We start from the raw sequence: 19444 nt of genomic DNA, 5'->3' as shown, positions 1-19444 counted from the left end.
ATTATATACACATAAATCTCTCTCTCTTTCTTCCAATATATATATCGGTGTCTGTGTATATAGCCTATACATACAGTATACATACATATTATATATATATATATATATATATATATATATATATATATATATATATATATATATATATATTAGGGCTGGGCAAGTTAACGCGTTAATTTCGCGTTAACTCATTAGACTATTAACGGCGATATTTTCTTTAACGCATGTTAACGCATGTTGCTCACATGCTTTTATTTTGTGAAGGTCTGTTGCTGCGGTGTAAGGGTTTGAATCAGAACAGTAGGTGGCGATAATGCGCCAATAACCTCGCTGTCAGCCAAGCCTCGGATTCAGAGTAAGAAAGGTGCTGGGTGGAAAAAAACAAAGCTGACATGCGGAAGGTGGTGTTTCCCGCAGGAATAGCGTACCGCGCACGTGACGTCACCGTCTCAAGCGCAACGCCCCTTTTGCCGCTTAGGTAGGACATACAGGTAGAGAACGCCCGTAGCAACCAGCTATTACACGCGCAACAGAAACAGCGATATGACCGACTTTATAGCCGTTAAACTTTCCCAAGATGATGTCCCAGGCGCACGGATTACTGGCCGCACTGTCGAAGAACACACCAACCTTCAGCTCAAACGATGGCTTGAGTGTCGAGGGCTTAAAAAACCGGAAAACGGGCCGACTTGATCGAACGGTAAGCTTTGTTTTTTTTTTTTTCCTGCGCGGCGATCATGGCGTCCGTCCAGGGATCGGTATATGTTTAATGTTTGTCTTATTTGAAATGTTTTTGAGTAAGCTATCCTGGTAGCAGGGTATCATGTTAGCGCCTGCTACCATGATAGCCTATATGCTATCATGGTAGCCTATATGTTATCATGGTAGCAGGCGCTTCAATATTAACATGTCGGCCACCAAAATACTCTTACCTGTTCACTACTTGATGTCGCTGGAATTGGGTCAGGATGTTCTTCGGTTGGGCCCTTTCCTCCAACAAAATGCTTGCTACATATGTACTTGAATTTGGTAACTTTTTCCGGGTTGAACTGTTGTGTAGGCTGACCGCACCGGTGTACCCAGCGCACACATTTCTCCTTGGCAGTCTTGAAGAAAACATCCTTCATATGCGGCCGATCAGCGTACCTCGAGTCGCTGTTGCCCGTTCCATAGCAACAATGTTTAAAAACCATGGTCTTAGATTTAGAAAAAGCAGTCATTTACCGAGTAAAACCAAGGGTAACGCACGTCTCTTTTACAGCGAAACAGCGACGGACTATGCAAGCTTGCCCTACTGCGTACCACGTGATGTGACGTTACGTTTCTAAAAATAGCTCGCTCGCGGTACGCTATTTGCTTAGGCGAGGCGGTGAGTTGGCGAACGGAACAAGTTTTGTGCGGAGCGGAGTGGGTCTGCATCGACGCCGTCGGTGAAGTCGCTTCTCGTTTCAAAGTATCCATGTATTTTTGCCTGTTTTTCCCTGCCATTCACTATATGCACGCAAGAAAGCAACAACAAAAAACCGTGTGTCAACGTCAAATAAACGCAAGTAACGCAAGCATATCGAGTTAGCAAGCATTTCAGTTTAAAGTTCTTCCAGCATCGAATATGACAGAAACAAGTTAGTTGTAACCACTGCCAAGTTAAACTTTGGTATTGAACATAAAATGGTAATGCTGCTCCCTGCTGTTACCTCAGAAATTGCCTGTTTTTGGTAGATTTTTTCCCCGTAAAGAGAATTCCCTGTCAGTGGCAATAAGCTTTAATTTATTATTATTGCTATTTTTTGTTTTACATGTTTAAGTTGAGCTTTACACTAAATATGTGTTACTGATAAGTGCTACAAATGTTACAACACTTTTGTTCATATGGCAGCAGAACATTAAAATAAAAGTGCTCTTTACACTACTTTTGAATTCATTCTTGGAGTTTGTAAATACAATGCGATTAATCAGGGCGATTAATCGCGATTAAATATTTTAATCGTTGCCCAGCCCTAATATATATATATATATATATATAAATATGTATGTATGTATGTACATATGTATGTATGTATGTATATATGTATGCATGTATGTATATGTATACACTGTATATACTGTGTATATATAGGCTATAACAGACACCGATCTACAGACAACAGCACTGATCTACATAGTAGCAAAACTATATACAGACAAGTGAGAGCAGAGGTGCCCATAACAGCATTTAAAGATTATATAATACAAACCGCAATTATTATTAAAAAAATTAAAAAATATATTATTATATTAAAAAAAATCTGGGGGGAAAAAAATCAACAAAAAACCTAATAACGCATCTTAGAATCAAATACATTACAAAATCATAGCAAAAACTGTATAATACCCCCCCCCACACACACACACACACACACACACACACACAAACAAATCATGTCTATCCAGTAATTTAGTACCATTTTGTTTGTTTTTGGTGTTTAATGTACTCTTCTCTACTTCCATCCCTGCTACCCATTAGCACATATTGTGTTTATGCCGGAAAAACTGTAACTGTAAAGCATGAGGATGATCTATCATAAAATCTTACTTAAGGAAGGTAATTCCCCAGGATCTGGTTCTGGTTTTATTTGCGCACCCATTAGCGGAGTAAAAGTCGGGCTTCCTGGGACGTAGCTCTGGAAGTTTGCTTACTTTCAATACAAAATCGAAATTATTTATTAAGTTAGACAATAATTTAATTCAATCAATTGGTCCCATGTAGCCCCTAAAGGGGTGACATTTTCAGTCAGTTGATTTATCTTGAAATCAGGTGAGAATTCATCGGATTCAGAGTGTCTGAAAACATAAAGTACATTTTCCTGAACTGACGTGTATTCTGTCTGAGCGCAGCTTGGTCTGACCTAAGATGGCCGCTCTGTCGGCACGCCTCTCAACCGAGGACGCGGCGTCTACGTATTCATGTCTGTGGCTTTTGGTCGCTGAGTAAAGAGGTATCCCGCTCGCGGCAGCAGACTAGTAAATTTACATAGTCTAATGACAGAAACGAGGAGGAAATATGGCACAGAAACGCATTTCGGATTTTTTTTTAGAAAACCACCACCACCAGTGAAGAACACTAGTACCGCAACCACGACAGCGGAGAGCAGCCGGAGTGAGGAGACTGTCCGCCCGCCTCTGATGGCAGTTGCCCCAACAATGACCGCCCCAAGAAATTACGGCCGCCATCTTGGGGCGGTCGACCAGCTACCCTAAGCTGCTGGTTTAAGCTGAACAGACGGATGCCACAGCACTGTGCGGCGTATTTTTGTTTGAATCGACGGACAAGTGTCATCAGGGATCGAGGGATAACTTTTCACAATTAAGATGAACAGATATTTTTGATTAGAATATTCTTTTTCTGTATTGTTGTCCACCAACAAAATTCAAGCTTGCTCTGGGAGCAATTTCTCTATTTTTGTTATGTTTAGAATTTAGTTTATTTAGTTCATTTTTATTTATTTGCTTATTTGTTATATTAATATTTTTGTTTAAATTAAGTTGCTTAGAAAACAATTATTTGTCAGTAATTTGCTTAATTAGTTAACTGATTTGTTTGGGTCACTTTTAGTTTTGTTCACCTTTAACTCTTGAATTTTTTGGCTTTCATGGACAAGTAGTAACTACACTTGTTAATGTTTGGTGCTAGTGTTTTGCCAAAAGAGTTATTCCCAACAAAATAGACTAATTTCAGCCATCGACACTGTGGAATCTTTCCGCTTCCTGGGAACTATCATCTCCCAGGACCTAAAGTGGGAGCTGAGCATCAACTCCCACCACCAAACCAAAAGAGCCCAGCAGAGGATGTACTTCCTGCGGCAGCTGAAGAAATTCAACCTGCCAAGGACAATGATGGTGCAGTTCTACTCCTCCATTATTGAGTCCATCCTTACCTCCTCCATCACCATCTGGTACGCTGGTGCCACCGCTAAGGACAAGGGCAGACTGCAGTGTTTCATCAGGTCTGCAGAGAAGGTGATTGGCTGCAATCTTCCATCTCTCCAGGACCTGTACGCCTCCAGGACTCTGAGGCGTGCAGGGAAGATTGTGGCTGATCCCTCGCACCCCAGTCACAGACCATTTCAGACACTTCCCTCTGGCAGGAGGCTGCGGTCCATCAGGACCAAAACCTCACGCCACAAGAACAGTTTTTTCCCATCTGGAACCAGCCTTATGAACAAGGCCAAGAGCCACCTGTGAAACTGGACACGGTCTCTCTCCCCCGTTCAGGTCTACAAGCTAATGCGTTACATTAACGCACAGTTTACTGAATGTATATAGCTTCTGTATATATATCCATTTTATTCAATTTTATTTTATTTCATTGTATTCTTATTTTGTCTGCAGCATCAACATCAAGTCAAATTCCTTGTATGTGCAAACCTACTTGGCGATTAACCTTGATTCTGAATTTATATATATATATATATATATATATATATATATATATATATATATATATATATATATATATATATATATATAGATAGATAGATATAGATATTTAGCATATGTATATAATAATGATTGAACTTTATTGATCTCACAATGGAGAAATTCACTTCTGCATCTTAACCCATCCCCTTGGGGAGCAATCGGGGGTTAAGGGTCTTGCTCAGGGACCCAGAGTGGTAGTCGGTGGGAGTTGAACTCAGAACCTCTGGGCCCATTGTGTATAAATGTGTTTGTGTAATAAAAAAATGTATGAGTGGCTGTTTTTTGCAACATACATACATTTATCAGAATATTCTTTTACCTTTAACCCCACCAAGAATATTTACATGTACTGAGCCCTTAAAAAAAAGTGAAAATTTGTTTAATATTCAGCGAGTTATAGGTGATTCAAATTGATTCTGCGTCTCCTCTATTACACTAAGCAGAGCTGTTGACCTCCCGAAGATGGCGCCCCCAAATCTCGTTAGCGCCCATAGGCGAAAGCTGTCGATATGGGGTCTACTCTTTATATTATGTTTATGGGTGCACCTGCAGGCCCAGCCCCTGCACCCGAAACCCAACCCAGCGTGATTGGATTAGACAACCCCTTCCAGCCAACATCCAGCTTCAAATGCCAGCTTTTCAAATTGGCGTAAAGCCACTGAAAAATTTAACGAGCATGAAAGATCAGAGTTGCAAGTCAATACAAGTTGGCTGCTTTGGATGACGTCTCCATTAGACCATTGGTTGCATGCACTCAAGTGTATATGACAAAAAAGTAATGAATCTCAATCTATGTATTTATTGTATTTTAATTAGGCCTATAAGCTCATTGGTCTTTTGTCCAAAAAAATAAATAAATTCACAGCACCCCCTGTTCAAAATTACTTCCAGCGGCCCTGATCCCATATGACAGAAAAAAACCTTTCTTGTTTAAAATTTCCCAGCACCTAAAGAGCAATGGAAATATTTTTGAGATGCTCTTAATATGTAGCTGCGACTGGTCAGTTGATTTTATAGTCACAATACAAGGTTTTGTTTTTGGGATTGTCACATTTTTATTATACAAATTTGTATGTCTTAAGCACAAAAGAGCACCTTTTATTTCAGGTTTATTTTGTGTCAGATTTTTCCCTGGTGTCCCTTTTGGCCGCTGGGATATTCTGCTTTTTAAGGTCCAGTGTTGACCACGAAAGAGCTCTAATGTGACAATATTGTAATTTATGAAAAGCTTCTATGTGCAGCTGTGGTTACCAAAATGGCTAAAATAAAACATTTTAAACTGATTTTTATTTTGCAATAAATTTTTTTAACAAAAAAAATTTACACATTAATTTGAGATATACCAATGCAACTTTAGGCACTATGTGGCTAAAAACATTTGTTTTTCAAGGTTATTTGAACATATTGTGATATATATTGTGTATCGTGATATGGCCCAAAGATATCATGATATTAGATTTTCTTCATATCGTCCACCCCTAGGGAACAGAGGACACCCTTGTCTCATCTAGCTGTGGAGCAGGAAGTAACAAGAGTACAACGAATCTGTTCGAACACACACCATAGGTGAGGAGTAGGGTACCTGAACCCAAGACATAAATTTAGGGCCAAACCCAAATTTATTTAAAGTGTATAACAGATAATCCCACCCCACCCGGTCAAAAACCTTTTCAGCATTGGGTGGTAAGGTGATTTCAGGAGTTGTAGTCAACTCCATGTTGAAAAACCTACGCAAGCTGAAAAAAACATGCCTACCCTACAAATGGTTTCATCAGAAGAAATAATATGAGGTAAACATCGTTCTAGCCTGAGATCCAGGGTTTTCGACATTATTTTTAAGTCCACATTTAACAGCGAAAATAGGACAATATGATGAACACTCAAGTGGATATTTATTTGGCTTCAATAATAAAGAAAAAAATGTATTTCTTCTACAGTAATTTGTTACTCCATTTGGTCCCTAAATGTAGAATTTAAAATTGGAATCGACATCCTTTAAAAAAAAAAAGTGTCAAACAGCTCAGGAATCCTTGAAGTTTCTGATTCATAGAGGTCATGCCAAAATACTTTAAAACTCAAATTTGTTTCTTGTGGATTTATTGTGACCTGTCCAGACCGGGTTCTAATTTCAGGAATTAAATGAGGTGATTTGGATTTATGGCACTTATTTGCCAAAATCTTGGATGATTTCTCCCCATGCTCATACCACATTCTTCTAGACCACAGGTGTCAAACTCAAGGCCCGCGGGCCAAATCCGGCCCGTCAAGGTAAATAATCCGGCCCTCAAGAGCCAAAAATAATAAAGTAGAGGCATATATCCTTTGAAAGTGTATAAAATGGCTAAATCTGTGCTTCCTGTAAGTGTAACTCACCCCAATATCAACGTTTTTTGCAGATAAACTGTATAAACGGCCTAAGGTTGCTACTTTTATGTTACTGTGCATTTTTTATACTTCTATGTGAACTGGAATGAAATTATGAAATGAAAAGTATCGTCTACACACGTGCAACCGGCCCTTGTAATGACTTCATGACGCCAAAGTGGCCCTATATAGAAATGAGTTTGACACCCCTGTTCTAGACCATGGGTTAAAGCAAAAATATATTCAGTTTGACTGAAATATTTTTCGAGTCAGCCCATATATTCCCGGGGCCGTGGAAATAATTCCACATTAGTTACCTCACTTGCTTATTGTGCAAAGTCAACTTTAACCAAATCTGGTAGTTTTACAATATGCAATGACCATTCCTGTCTCTGTCCCACGTTTCAGCTTCAGAGCCTTGGTGTCATCCTAGACAACCTCCCATCCTCTCCTTCACTTTCCACATCCAGAACATCACCTGGTTAACTTTCATATTTGCAGCATCAAGTTCTTCCTTCACACTTTTGCCAAACTGGTCCACAGTCCACTCACCTCTCCACTTTACAGTTTCAGCTCCCTTGTCTCCCTGTCCTCCAGAAAACCTCCATAAACTACAACTAGTACAAAAGACAGCAGTTTGCATCATTACATCATCTACTTCACACCTCAACATTAACTCCACTGGCTCCCTGTCACATTCAGTATAAATTAATCCTATGAACATACAAGGTCAAGCACAACCTGGACAATGCAGGACACATAACCAACACTATGATGTCATACATTTTAGTTTAACACAAATTGCACATTACAATAATCAGTCTCTGCTTTGCCCGTTATTGCACAACAATTAATTATCACAACTCATGAGTTTATTAAAAAGGCATTATTTAACTTTTTTGAAGTTTAATAAAACTGTTAAATCCTAGCCCAGTGACTGGAGACCTGTTCAGGATGGACGAGCCCCCCCTCCCTGACCCTGTGTGACGACGAGGAAACGTGTCACTTCCTGTTTGCGGTAAGGCGTATTGTGTCACTTCCTGTTTTCACGGTGTGAGCGACATTCTGTTGCTCCAGACTCTCTCGCTTTTATCTTTAATCTCTTTGCTGTAACATCTGTTTTTAACACATAAGCACTTTTAAAACATTCTCTGTTGCTGCACATCGCGCTTGGGAACTACTCATGTTTCACACGGTTTGCTGTTTTGGCATGGTAAAAGGGCGTTAGCCAAGCTTTAGCCTAGCCTAGCTTTAGCTTTACAATGGCTTCTTCTCCTACTATTACTTCAGCTTCTCCGTCTCTGTCTAAGTCTCCCCCTATCTCCTGCTCTCTGTGTCAGATGTTTAGTTATTCCTCTGCCTCCTTCAGTGATAATGGTACTTGTAATAAATGTAGTGTTTTTGTAGCTTTGGAGGCGAAGGTGTCAGAATTGGAGACCTGGCTCCGTGCTATGAAAAAACCAGCTGATAGCCGCCAGCTAGCTCGGAGCCACATAGAGTTACTTTATGTAGTGGTCCTCCAGAAGCACCCGTGCAGTCGGGTAACCAGGCCGGCTGGGTGACGGTTCGTAAGAAGCATAGCTCTAGATTTCAACCCCAGGTCACCACCAACCCATCAGCGTTTCTAACAAGTTTGCCCCACTCAGCGACGCACCCGCTAAGAAGCCAACCCTGATTATTGGGAGCTCAATAGTCAGAAACGTGGCACTAGAGACACCAGGGACCATAGTTAAATGCCTGCCAGGGGCCAGAACGGACGACATAGAATCTTACCTGAAACTGCTGGCTAAGGATAAGCGTAAATACAGTAAGATTGTTATTCACGCTGGCGGTAATGACACCCGGTGACGCCGATCGGAGGTCACTAAAGTTGGTGTTGCTTCGGTGTGTAAGTTTGCTAAAACAATGTCAGACTCTGTAATTTTCTCTGGTCCCCTGCCTGATCTGACCAGTGATGACATGTTTAGCCGCATGTCATCATTCAACCGCTGGTTGTCTAGGTGGTGTCCTGAAAACGACATGGGCTACATTGATAACTGGCAAACTTTCTGGGGAAAACCTGGTCTGAAACTTAACAGATCAAAAACTGATCTAAACAGGAACAAATCATAAAAATCCAATAAAAATCAATACAGCTCACCTTGAACCAAAAAATAAAACACTTAAATGTGGTCTATTAAATATAAGGTCTCTCCCTCCAAAGACTTTGTTAGTTAATGAATTGATTTCTGATAATCAGATTGATTTATTTTGTCTCACAGAAACCAGGCTACAAGAGGATTATGTTAGTATAAATGAGTCAACTCCCTCCAATTATTTAAATTTCCACATTCCCAGATGTGTGGGAAGAGGAGGAGGAGTGGCAACCATCTTTCAGTCTGATGGGCTACATTGATAACTGGCAAACTTTCTGGGGAAAACCTGGTCTGAAACTTAACAGATCAAAAACTGATCTAAAAAGGAACAAATCATAAAAATCCAATAAAAATCAATACAGCTCACCTTGAACCAAAAAATAAAAACACTTAAATGTGGTCTATTAAATATAAGGTCTCTCCCTCCAAAGACTTTGTTAGTTAATGAATTGATTTCTGATAATCAGATTGATTTATTTTGTCTCACAGAAACCATGCTACAAGAGGATTATGTTAGTATAAATGAGTCAACTCCCTCCAATTATTCAAATTTCCACATTCCCAGATGTGTAAGAAGAGGAGGAGGAGTGGCAACCATCTTTCAGTCTGATTTATTAATTAGTTCCAGGCCAATTAATAACTACAGTTCTTTAGAACATTTAACCCTAAGTTTCCCTCATCCAAATTGCAAAGCAATAAAACCTCTTCTGTTTGTTGTTTTGTATCGTCCAAACACTGACAAGGTTATTATAGTGGGTGATTTGAACATTCATGTTGACACAGAATGTGATAACCTTAGTGTAGCCTTTAAAACTATCCTAGATTCAATTGGATTTGCTCAAAATGTGCATAAACCGACCATTCACAAATGGATGTGTTTGTCACGTGGTGACTTTGTCATTGCGTTCTGCATTAGACAATGTAGCTCCCTTGAAAAAGAAGGTGATTATTCACAGGAAGCTGGCTCCCTGGTTTAATTCAGAGCTGCGGTCCTTGAAGCAAAATGCTAGGAAATTGTAGAGAAAATGGCGCTCTACACACCAAGAGGAATCCTACCTAATCTGGAGGGACAGTCTATTGTTGTATAACAAGACCCTTCGCAGAGTTAGAGCAGCATATTTTTCATCATTAATTGAGGAGAAAAAAAAAAATATAGATTTCTCTTCAGTACAGTTGCCAAACTTACACAGAGTCATAGCTCTGTTGATCCATCCATTCCCTTAGCTCTTAGCAGTAATGATTTTATGGAATTCTTCATAAATAAAACTGATTCCATTAAATAAAAGAATTGCCATCCTCTCAAACATGATTACCTCGTCCTCAGTCCCAGCGTTGGAGGAATATTTAGAACCTGTGCAGTGTCTGAACTGTTTAGAAGCAGTAGAGCTTTCTGAGCTATCTAAAATTTTAGCTTAATCTAAACCTTCTACCTGCATGTTAGACCCAATCCCAACCAAGTTGTTTAAGAGGATATTCCCTTTGATCAGTGGTCCTATTTTAGACATGATTAATCTATCCTTAGTAAATGGATATGTACCACAGGCATTTAAAGTAGCTGTTATTAAACCTTTACTTAAGAAAACATCTCGTGATCAAGATGAGTTAGTAAATTACAGATCTATATCTAATCTTCTTTTCTTATCTAAAATTCTTGAGAAAGCAGTTGCTAATCAACTTTGTGAACATTTACAAAGTAATGACCTACTTGAGGAGTTTCAGTCAGGCTTCAGAGCTCATCATAGCACTGAAACAGCTTTGGTGAAGGTCACCAATGATATTCTCATGGCCTCAGATAATGGACTTGTGTCTATACTTGTCCTGTTAGATCTCAGTGCTGCATTTGACACAGCTGATCACAATATTCTCCTACAAAGACTTAAACATACTGTAGGGATTAAGGGGAAAGCATTAGGCTGGTTTAAATCTCATCTGTCGGACAGATTCCAGTTTGTTCATGTTAATAATAAATCTTCCTCAAACTCTAAGGTCACCTGTGGAGTACCACAGGGTTCAGTCCTTGGGCCAATTCTCTTTACTATATACTGTATATGCTTCCGATTGGCAAAATTATCAGACAGCTTGGGATTCATTTCCACTGTTATGCTGATGACACTCAGCTATATTTATCCATGAATCCTGATGAATCCAATCAGTTACTTCGACTGCAGTCATGTCTTGATGACATCAAAAGCTGGATGACTTTAAATTTCCTGCAGTTAAATTATGACAAGACAGAAGTTGTAATCTTTGGACAAGAGTACTCAAAAAATAAACTTAATCAATCACTTAATCTGCATGGCATTAACTTGGCCTCTGGTAATAAAGTTAAAAATCTTGGTGTTGTTTTCGACCAAGACATGTCATTTAAATCCCATATTAAACAGGTTTCCAGAGTTTCCTTTTTTCACCTCAGGAATATCACCAAAATTAGAAACATTCTGTCCAGGGGTGATGCTGAAAAACTAGTCCATATATTTGTTACTTCAAGGCTGGGCTATTGTAATTCTTTACTATCAGGAAGTCCACAAAATGCAGTACAAAGTCTTCAGCTGACCCTGTCATGGTTGAGTTTTGGTTTGGCTTTGTTTTTCTGTTACTTTCATTTTTTCATCTCTTTTGGGTTAGGTTTGACTTTATTTATTGTTAGTTTTCAGTCATCAGTTATTTTCTGTCAATTTTCACTTCACCCCCTCAGCAGTCAGTCACACCTGATAATCATTTACCAGTTAATTAGTCAGACCCTTGTTTCACCTGTTAGTGCTCTATTTAAACCTCCCTCTGTCTTCAGTTCAGCACTGGGCCGTCATCATTCCACACCTCTCCATGCCAGTCCCCGTTTTGCCTTGGAAGCTTTGTTTTGCTCCTGTTGTTAAGGTTAGTCCTGCCAGTCTCTCTAAAGACTGTTCGTTCACTGTTTGTTCCTGGAGAGGTTCTGCTCTGTGTCCTGGTGTCTCCAGAGAACTGCTAACTGGACTAGCCATCCTGGAAAGGTTCTGCTCTGTGTCCTGGTGTCTCCAGAGAACTGCTAACTGGACTAGCCATCCTGGAAAGGCTCTGCTCTGTGCCCTGGTGTCTCTCAAGTTCTGCTAACCTGACTAGCCGCCCTGGAGAAGCTCAGCTCTGTGCCCTGGTGTCTCTAAGTTCTGCTAACCTGACTAGCCGCCCTGGAGAAGCTCAGCTCTGTGCCCTGATGTCTCTCAAGTTCTGCTAACCTGACTAGCCGCCCTGGTGAAGCTCAGCTCTGTGCCCTGGTGTCTCCAATGAACTGCTAACCTGAGTGCTATGAGGCCTGCTAGCCGAGCAGCACCTAGCAAGTGTGGACTCTGTCTCCGGGCCGTCAGCTCCTGCCATCATCTACATCCCTGACTTTCTGCAGTCCTGAACCTCCGGTCTTCATCACTCACCACCCAGCATACTTCTTTCAATAAAGACTCAAACTTTTAGTTCCGTGTGTGCGTCCTGAGTTCATCGGTAAACAAAACCCTGACAGTACGGCCCAGTCAAAAGGTGAACTCAGGCGCCATGCGGGACTTACCTGCAGGAGTTGACGACCCGGACATCCTCGCATACGTGGAGATGTGCGAACGCCAGATGAGGGAGAGGTACGCCAAGATGGCTTCTGCCCGGGACCCTGCGCCACCGATCCGGGTCGACTCCACTTCCCCCGTGGTTCACGTGGGTGTTGTTGCGGCTATCCCGGAGCCCAGGGAGAGAGGCCGCCCAGCCTCTCGACGTCTCGGTCATCACCTCCATGACTCGCAGCTGGCCCCTCGAGTGAGGCTCATCGTTCCACCTAGCAGAGCCCCACGCATCAAGGAGAGCCAGCTGTGGGAGTTCTATTACGGTGACCGAGACGACCTTCTGCCCTGCTGGCCAGCTGCCACCCCCGAGATTGCCCCGGATTCCTCATCTGTCCCCTCCCGGCGAAGACAGCAAAACCACCGGCGCGGAGGGTCCGTCAAGGCTCAAGAGGAGGTCCAGGAGGATCAGCCTCCAACCTCGGCGTCCGCTGAAGCCTGTAGCCCGGCGCCGCTCTCTGAAGCCTGTAGCCCGGCGCCGCTCTCTGAAGCCTGTGGCCCGGCGCCGCTCTCTGAAGCCTGTAGCGCGCCGCCGCCCTCCGAAGCCTGTTGCCCGTCACTGCCCGAGGTAGCCGAGGAGTTGGTTCCGCCTCCACCTGAAGGCTCCGCTCTGCCGGCCGCCAAGAAAATAGATCCGCCGGCCGACGAGGATGAGCCCAAGGGCTCCGAGGGAGCCGCTTTGCCTCAGCCCGAGGCCTCCGAGGGAGCCGCTTTGCCTCAGCCCGAGGCCTCCGAGGGAGCCGCCTTGCCTCAGCCCGAGGCCTCCGAGGGAGCCGCCTTGCCTCAGCCCGAGGCCTCCGAGGGAGCCGCCTTGCCTCAGCCCGAGGCCTCCGAGGGAGCCGCTTTGCCTCAGCCCGAGGCCTCCGAGGGAGCCGCTTTGCCTCAGCCCGAGGCCTCCGAGGGAGCCGCTTTGCCTCAGCCCGAGGCCTCCGAGGGAGCCGCTTTGCCTCAGCCCGAGGCCTCCGAGGGAGCCGCTTTGCCTCAGCCCGAGGCCTCCGAGGGAGCCGCTTTGCCTCCGCCCAAGTCCCGTGAGGAGGTCCAGGAGGACCTGCCTCCGCCCAAGTCCCGTGAGGAGGTCCAGGAGGACCTGCCTCCGCCCAAGCCTCGTGAGGAGGTCCAGGAGGACCTGCCTCCGCCCAAGCCTCGTGAGGAGGTCCAGGAGGACCCGCCTCTGGCCTCGGTATCCGCCGAGACCTGTAGCTTGGCACCGCCTCCAACTGATCTGTTCGGCCAGAGCCGCAGATTGCGGACTCCGAGCCGCTCGACTCTGCCTCGTCGGGGCCGTCCACCACGCCACCCGCCTCTGACTTTTCTGTTCGGCCGGAGCCGCAGACTGCGGACTTCGAGCCGCTCGACTCTGCCTCGTCGGGGCCGTCCACCACGGCGCCCGCCTCTGACTTCTCTGTTTGGCCGGAGCCGCAGACTGCGGACTTCGAGCCGCTCGACTCTGCCTCGTCGGGGCCGTCCACCACGGCGCCCGTCTCTGACTTTCCTGTTCGGCCGGAGCCGCCGACCGCGGTCTCCGGGCCGCTTGACTTTGCCTCGTCGGGGCCGCCCTCCTCGAGGGTTTAGTCGGGCGATGCTGCTCCGCCGCCTGCCTCGTCCAGGACGACCTCCACGAAGACTTTCCTTTTTTGCTTAGCAGCCGTTTTTTTCCTGAGCCCTTAAGGCCAGTGCCTTGTTATTTTTTGGGCTCGATTTCAGTTTTGATTTACTTAGGATTTTTGGGGTTTTAGAGTTATTTAGGGGGTTCTTTGTTTTTCTTAGAGTACTTGAGTTTCTATTTTGTTTTTCCACCTCTGTTCTGGTGTTCCAGGTTTGCCTTTAGTCTTCCGGTTTTTGCTTTGGTTATTTGTTTGCTTTAGAATCCTAGTTTTTTGCCTTGTTCTCTCAGTTTTTGTTTTTGTTCTAGCTTTAGTTGTCTAGTGTTACATTAGTTTACCCGTTCCTGCCCTAGTTTCTTTGTTTTGGTTTTGCATTAGTTTTATAGTTTTTCTTGAATGTCTTGATCTTTTTCCTAGTTTTTTTGTTTTATTTTGATTTTCTAGTTTTTTGCTTCGGTTTTTCTTTTGTTATCCCTACCCTAGTTCTTCTGGTTTTGTTCTATAGGTTAGTTCATGCCTGGTTTTCTAGTTTTGGTTTAGATCTGTAGTTTCCCAGCGTTCTTTAGGTCCCAGCGCTTCTTAGTTTTGTTTTGGCCCCCTAGCTCTTAGTCCACTGGCGTGTTTGACGCTCTCCATTCTCCGGAATTTAGACGCACTTAGTTCCTGGTATTTTTGTTTCCTGGCGTGTTAGGACGCCCTCTGACCCCTGTAGATTTTGTGTTTTTACGGCGTGTTAGAACGCCCTTTGTCTCCTGCCGTTTTAGGACGCCCTCCGCTCTTGTTTCCTGGCGTATTAGGATGCCCTTTGTTCCTGTTTCCCTGGTGTTTAGATTCCTGGCGTTTAGACTTAGTGTTCCCGGCGTGTTAGGACGCCCCCAGACTCCTGGTGTTTAGGTTTCTTAGTTCCCTGGTGTTTAGATTTCTAGCGTTTAGATTTAGTGTTCCCGGCATGTTTAGACGCGGTCTGTTCTTGGTTCCCCGGCGTGTTTAGACGCCCTCTGTTTTCGGTTCCCCGGCGTATTAGGACGCCCTCTGTTTTCGGTTCCCCGGCGTGTTAGGACGCCTTCTGTTCTCGGTTCCCCGGCGTGTTAGGACGCCCTCTGTTCTCGGTTCCCCGGCGTGTTAGGGCGCCCTCCGTTCTTGTTCCTAGGCGTTTTAGATGTTCCTGCTTCCTTCACGTCCCGACGTTCTCTTCCCCAAGCCCCGGCATTTCCCCTCACGCCCCGGCGGGTTTCCCTTTGGCGCTGTCGTGCGCCCGTTCCTTCCCTTTGGCGCTGTCGTGCGCCCGTTCCTTCCCTTTGGCGCTGTCGTGCGCCCGTTTCTTGCCTCTGGCGCTGTCGTGCGCCCGTTTCTTGCCTCTGGCGTTGTCGTACACCTGTTCTTCCCTCTGGCGTTGTCGTACGCCTGTTCTTCCCTCTGGCGTTGTCGTACGCCTGTTCTTCCCTCTGGCGTTGTCGTACGCCTGTTCTTCCCTCTGGCGTTGTCGTACGCCTGTTCTTCCCTCTGGCGTTGTCGTACGCCTGTTCTTCCCTCTGGCGTTGTCGTACGCCTGTTCTTCCCTCTGGCGTTGTCGTACGCCTGTTCTTCCCTCTGGCGTTGTCGTACGCCTGTTCTTCCCTCTGGCGTTGTCGTACGCCTGTTCTTCCCTCTGGCGTTGTCGTACGCCTGTTCTTCCCTCTGGCGTTGTCGTACGCCTGTTCTTCCCTCTGGCGTTGTCGTACGCCTGTTCTGCCCGTTTTTGCCTTGTGGCGATGTTCGCCTGTCATGCCCGTTTTTGCCTTGTGGCGATGTTCGCCTGTCATGCCCGTTTTTGCCTTGTGGCGATGTTCGCCTGCCAACATCTGTTAGATGCCCTTTGTTTGGTTTACCAGGGGTTGTTAAAAACCCCCTTTTAGTTCGCCCTAGTGGGTAGTTTTGGTTTGATTTTAGCCCGCCATCCTGCCTTCCCTCCACCCCCCCTGGTTCGATCAGCTTGGTTATGACTCTTGCCCGCCATCCTGCCTTCCCTCCACCCACCCTGGTTCGGTCACTTTGTAGTTTGTTTTGTTTGATTTTAGGCCGTCCGGAGTCCGGCCTTGAGGGGGGGGGGGGGGGGTAATGTCATGGTTGAGTTTTGGTTTGGCTTTGTTTTTCTGTTACTTTCATTTTTTCATCTCTTTTGGGTTAGGTTTGACTTTATTTATTGTTAGTTTTCAGTCATCAGTTATTTTCTGTCAATTTTCACTTCACCTCCTCAGCAGTCAGTCACACCTGATAATCATTTACCAGTTAATTAGTCAGACCCTTGTTTCACCTGTTAGTGCTCTATTTAAACCTCCCTCTGTCTTCAGTTCAGCACTGGGCCGTCATCATTCCACACCTCTCCATGCCAGTCCCCGTTTTGCCTTGGAAGCTTTGTTTTGCTCCTGTTGTTAAGGTTAGTCCTGCCAGTCACTCTAAAGACTGTTCGTTCACTGTTTGTTCCTGGAGAGGTTCTGCTCTGTGTCCTGGTGTCTCCAGAGAACTGCTAACTGGACTAGCCATCCTGGAAAGGTTCTGCTCTGTGTCCTGGTGTCTCCAGAGAACTGCTAACTGGACTAGCCATCCTGGAAAGGCTCTGCTCTGTGCCCTGGTGTCTCTCAAGTTCTGCTAACCTGACTAGCCGCCCTGGAGAAGCTCAGCTCTACGCTTCTCCAGGAGTGAATGCTGCTTGTCGGGACTTTGAAGAAATCAACTGGTTCCCTTATATAGGAAAATTTTTGACCAATCTGTATAATATGATTGATTTTGACTTTGTAAAGTGCCTCGAGATGACATGTTTCATGAATTGTCGCTATATAAATAAAACTGAATAGAATTGAATTTCCCCATTAGATACGGCTTGACGTCACACCTGTAGGGAAAAGCCGGTTTAGAAAATCGATGAAGGATGGGATGTAACATTTTTTAAAAAGTTTAATAAAGCTGCTTAAAGTTTATCAGAAAAACACAACTTGCTTTTAAATATGAAAATTTTTAATTAGCAAAATGTTATTAATGTATTTCGTAAAGTTAAATATTGTTAAAAGTCATCTTGGCTGCAGTACTGTCTGGTAGGTGGTTTGGGGTTGGAGTAAAATGAGTCCATAGGTCCACAGACAGGACACTTTTTCAGCTGGTTCTAGTGCGACTTGCTTCTACAGTGTAGCTTCACATCACGCTCCACTCCGTGTCAAAATAAAAAACTTCATAACAGCTCTCTGAGAATCCGAGAATCACCTCTGGCCTCACCCAGTTTGAACCCACTCTCCAGTCCATGTTGTAGCTGCAGTTTATTTTTGGCTTCTTTAATTCAGAAAAGCGCAGGTGAAATTATTTATTTTATTTTTTTTACTTTTTCCAAATCGGACCCAGTCAAATGCAGGACACCGTTTCACATTCCGACGCTTCTCCAAAAACAAAGCGCGTCATGCCAAATTAGCCTGAGCTAGCGCTTTACTCTTCGAGTTTTAAATAAAACGTAACAGCGAATAACGAGGAGGTCCCTGGTCGTTCGCCGCGCGTTTATCAGCTACGTTGCGGGAAGCCAGTGAAGAAACGCTGAAAGGTGACATTTCCACAGGTGGAAATAATTAATTCATTAACTGCAGGAGCAGTGACAGACACGCTTACCGATGGAAGTTGTTGTCAGATGGTCAATCCGCTCCACTTCCTGACTTGCTGGTTTGCATAAACCCAAAGAAAATCTTTGACCACCACTACTTTCATTCATGCATCTGTGGCCAGTTTGAGACGCTCTTCCAAAAGTTATGATTGCACACCGATGAAACTCAGTCTGGTAGATGTCCACTTTGCAAAGACCCGCCCTACTCTCTTTCTGATTAGCTAATGTCCTGGCTCTGCCAGGTTTCATTGGTTGAGAGCAGCTTCAGTTTAAAACCTTGAATAAAAAGTGTAGACGGAAAAATTTGCGCTCATTTTCCAAATGATGGAAATCCGTTGCAGCGACGGAGAACTTTAACCCCTGTTCTAGACTTAAGAACCATATGTTCAGATTGTTGACTGAAAATTTAATTCCAAAAAAAAAGTAAAAAACAAAGCAACTGGACTTGTTTTCCGTAGTTGAAGACGTTTCACTTCCTCTCCCAGAAGCTTTCTCAATTCAAAAAGTCTGGAGTTCAGTGCAGTGAGGAATGTTTTGATCTTTATATTGGAGAAACCAAACAACCTCTCCACAGATGCATGGCTCAATACAGGAGAGCTACCTCCTCAAGACAAGACTCTGCTGTCCACTTACACCTTGAGGACAAAGGACACTCTTGAGGACCAAAATGTTCACATTTTGGACAAAGAAGAGAGATGGTTTGAAAGGGGTGTGAAGGAAGCCATCTAGGTTAAGAGAGAAAGACCAACCTTAAACAGAGGAGGAGGCCTTAGGAGGAGGAGGCCTTAGGTTCCAACTCTCAAAAACTTACAACACATAGGATTAATTCCGGCCAGTCGTTACCTTAACTCTCACCCTTCGGTGAGAGTTAAGGTAACAATCTGCTGTCTTAATGGCTTTAACGACCGCCCATTACCAAGGGGTGGACCTGTTTCGATTGAATTTGCATGTTATCTAAGCCATTGCAAGGCCTTTGTTGGGCAATGGTATAAAGCTTGTTACTCCACATTACTCCAGACTTTTAGACTTGAGAAAGCTTCTGGGAGAGGAAGCGACGTCTTCAACTACGGAAAACAAGTCCAGTTGCTTTGTTTTATACTTTTTTTGGAATGACCATGACCTGGATGACTGAGAATCTTCACCAGCATATGAAAATTAAATTGAATTCAGTTTGCAAAGATAATCTTTGTTTATACAAATCTGGAGATGGGGTTATGGAATGGTGTTTATCAAGCTGTGACATTAGATCCATCAGTTCAGTTAAACGTTTTACCTTTTGATTCTTAGTATGTCAGGAGTGCGATATAATGTGACTTTCAAGCTTTCCCAAACTACTAATGGCCATACCAGCTATACTGTTTGTTTTTTTTTTGTTTTTTTTTTCAGAAATGTGTTGTACAAAATCTGACAGGAGAGGATTAAGTCATCAACAATACACAACATGTTTATGTGGAAAACAGTTCTAAAATAAGCGGGCTATGATCAGCTATAACTATACCATCATATCATATCTAAGTCCTAATATTAGAAAGTGATTTTTTATCTACAAATAATCTATACATGAATTTGTTTGATGAACAGTAGAAAAAAAGGAATATTGTCGGGTGAATGTGTATAAATATCGCCACACATCTACAGCACCTTAATTTTGTAAAAATGATCGTAAAACTAAAGAAGACTTCG

General features: G+C 43.8%; 1 protein-coding gene across 3 annotated transcripts in view; it reads right to left on the bottom strand.

Moving 5' to 3' along the window:
- Positions 1 to 19444, bottom strand: part of ak6 (adenylate kinase 6) — a 69771-nt gene that overhangs the window by 29082 nt on the left and 21245 nt on the right. The gene's annotated exons all lie outside the window — the stretch shown is intronic.

This window comes from Fundulus heteroclitus, unplaced genomic scaffold (genome assembly GCF_011125445.2).
Source record: "Fundulus heteroclitus isolate FHET01 unplaced genomic scaffold, MU-UCD_Fhet_4.1 scaffold_40, whole genome shotgun sequence".
NCBI lineage: Eukaryota > Metazoa > Chordata > Actinopteri > Cyprinodontiformes > Fundulidae > Fundulus > Fundulus heteroclitus.
This window is presented reverse-complemented; position numbering and strand designations above follow the sequence as displayed.